The sequence below is a fragment of the Monopterus albus genome, unplaced genomic scaffold (assembly GCF_001952655.1).
Source record: "Monopterus albus unplaced genomic scaffold, M_albus_1.0 scaffold111.1, whole genome shotgun sequence".
Lineage (NCBI taxonomy): Eukaryota > Metazoa > Chordata > Actinopteri > Synbranchiformes > Synbranchidae > Monopterus > Monopterus albus.
This window is the reverse complement of record NW_018127991.1, coordinates 1,639,325-1,642,202: the sequence shown is the minus strand read 5'-3', so window position 1 is coordinate 1,642,202 and position 2,878 is coordinate 1,639,325.

The following is a 2,878-nucleotide window of genomic DNA, read 5'->3' as shown; positions in this document are numbered from 1 at the left end:
TGTAGCTGTCCAGTTCATTGTCTGGAGTCAGCAAGTTCTTCACCTGACCAAACTGATCACACACACGCGCACTTTGTTTTCATTCCTTGTGGGGACTTTACATTGACTTACATTCATTTCCTGTAGACTTAACCTAACCTTAACCATAAGGTTAAGGCTGGTCCCCGCAAGGATGGCCGAGGCCCCACAATGTGAGTGTTAACAGGTTTCGGCCCCCATGATGTAAGAAATACAAAGGCACACACACACTTGTACTTCTAGCTTTGTGAGGACACTTAGACATAATGCATTGCCTAGCCCCTAACCCTAACCTAAGTCTAATTCTAACCTGAACTCTAAAACCAAGTCCCAACCCTCAAAAAGCTGTTTAGCAAAATGAGGATCAACGAAAATGTCCTTGCATCCCAAAAATGTCCTCACTCTATAGCAAAAATTCTTTTATGGTCCCCATTATGTAGCAAGAGCGCACACACACAAACACAGAGTGTCCAGGGTGTTTGCCAGGCTGCATAGAAGCTCCATTCTGTCATATGCTTCTGTTTAGGTTCAGGATGGGTTAGTTAAACAGTGAGGCTGGTTATGTCCTTTGTGTTTACCTGTCAGCAAATCCCTTGAAAAGACCCAAGCCAACATTGTGTTGTAGTTTTGATGACTGTAACCTGTGAATGACCGCAGCTCAGGATTTGTGTGTGTGTGTAAGTATATGTGTCACTGTGTATTTATGGGGGTTTGGTTAGCTCAGTAAGAATGCCAACTAAATAAAGTTCAGTAAAACTGCCTGGCAAGAGCACATTTACCTGCACAGCTCTGCCCTGATAAATGCCACGACTAGCCGCAGAAAATTGGCTACAAAGGACAGGGTGACAAATTCCCTCACAAAATGTTGCAAGGGCTTTTGTACATCTGTGCATGTGTGTTTGTTTGTGTGTGTGTGCATGAAGGACTTACGGGTTGTTTGAATGAAAATGAGAACTGTTCAATAATACATAAGGCTGTCTCCAGAACACTATTACCAAAGAATATGTTTTATGAAAGCTGCTGTAAATGGCGGAGCAGGATATTTCCACACTGCCATATATTTTACAGATTTGACAAATTGCGAACAAGAGTTGATATTGCATTTGGGTTTCACGCTTGGCCGCTTAATGTATTCCCTCAATTCTGAAAACACTGAAAGAGGACTAAGAAAAAAACATTAGGCAAATTTTTTTTCTATATTACATTATTTTGTGGGGTTGTAATCTAAGACTCCATAATAAGGGTTCCCTCACATCAGGACATGGATATGAAACTGCTAGTTAGCCTTCCTGGCTGTGTTGTAAACCTGATACATTCCTGCCCCTTTCATTAGTCTGTATAAAATCTTATCACCTTGTTTGGCTTTTCTTTGTACTGCACTCTACATCAGCACTGTCATTGTGAGTTCTGTTTAGCACATTCACAATAGTCACATCTAGTTGTAGTGCAGTAAATTTTCTTTACAGAGCAGTATATGTAGCGTAACTGTTCTGTGTCACTCCAAGGCAGCATTACCAGGCAGCTTCCCCGGGGCCCAGATGCTCAGGGCCTGAAGATTCCAGATCCTTTGTAATTTGACAAATTGCATGTTTGTTTGTTATCACTGTATGCACCTGTTGTACCCGGTACTTTTAACAACGCTAACTCTGAGAGACGAAGCTGTCCAAGTAACTTCAAAACAGTACTGATGAACACAGGTAAAAATTAACATTACCCACTCAGGTACCTTGCACCTCCAACATGCACGCAGGCAGCTGAAAGATAAAAGACCCCGAACCACAACAGGCCTATACATTATATCACTTCGGGCTAACCCCATTCTACACAGAGAGACGCCAAACCGTGATGTCTCCCGGTGCCAGCTTTGCAGCTGGCCAGAGCAGTAGTCAAAGCATGAGGAAAAGTAATGTGTGATTGTCTGTTGATTATGTGGTGTGTAGCTAAAACATTCTAACACAACCTCTAGTGACATGTCATGACATTAAACATAAGAAAATATTATGGCTATGACTACAGTTATACACGTCATAATAACAATAATAAACATCCTGTCTTCTAACAGTCATCAACTTTCTATCTAGTTATCCTTGACCAGAAGTACCCTGCTGCAACTCATGAGAATGACTAAGCATTTAACAGCCTGAGCTAGACATCCTGTCTACTCTAAACATGTCTAATACATCAAGTATCTAACCAATATCTATTTGACTAAAAATACCTAACACACCAATAAAATACAACAATATAAAAATAAAACAATCTTTACTCCTGCATTATAACCGAATGCTGAGGTCACATTGTAAGTTAAAAGGCAGTTTAAAGCATTTACTTTTTTGTACCAGTGTTGGCACCGGGGTATGATTTCATTTTAGCATCATGATAGTTGTACTCCCATTTTAGAGTTAGTTTTAGGCATTTTGTTTTGATAAGTGGCATATTCATGTAATCCTTGTTTTTTCACCTAAGCATTCTAGGTTAGAGCTGTCAATATGGTTAATGTGTATAATTACCATGGTTACAATATGTTCTGATAGTTCACCCACACAGTGTTCATATCCCTCATGAGACAAAAGCAAACTCACTATTCTTTGTAATCCAGTTGTCTCTTCCCACACTGTCTGTTCAAACAGAACCTTTCACTCTGCGGTTGCTGCTCACTTGACATTATTGCATTTTATCTGTGCTCTCAACTGTAAGGCAGCTGATCATTCAGAAGCTGTTCACTAATGCTGCTTTTCCACTATCAGAACCTAATGGGCAGTATATTTCGTACTTCCCTTAACCATCACCAAGCATAGCCTCTGGGGTTGACGCAGACCATCCTGCTTTGTTTTTCCACTGTATTTTTTTTGTCTCGATT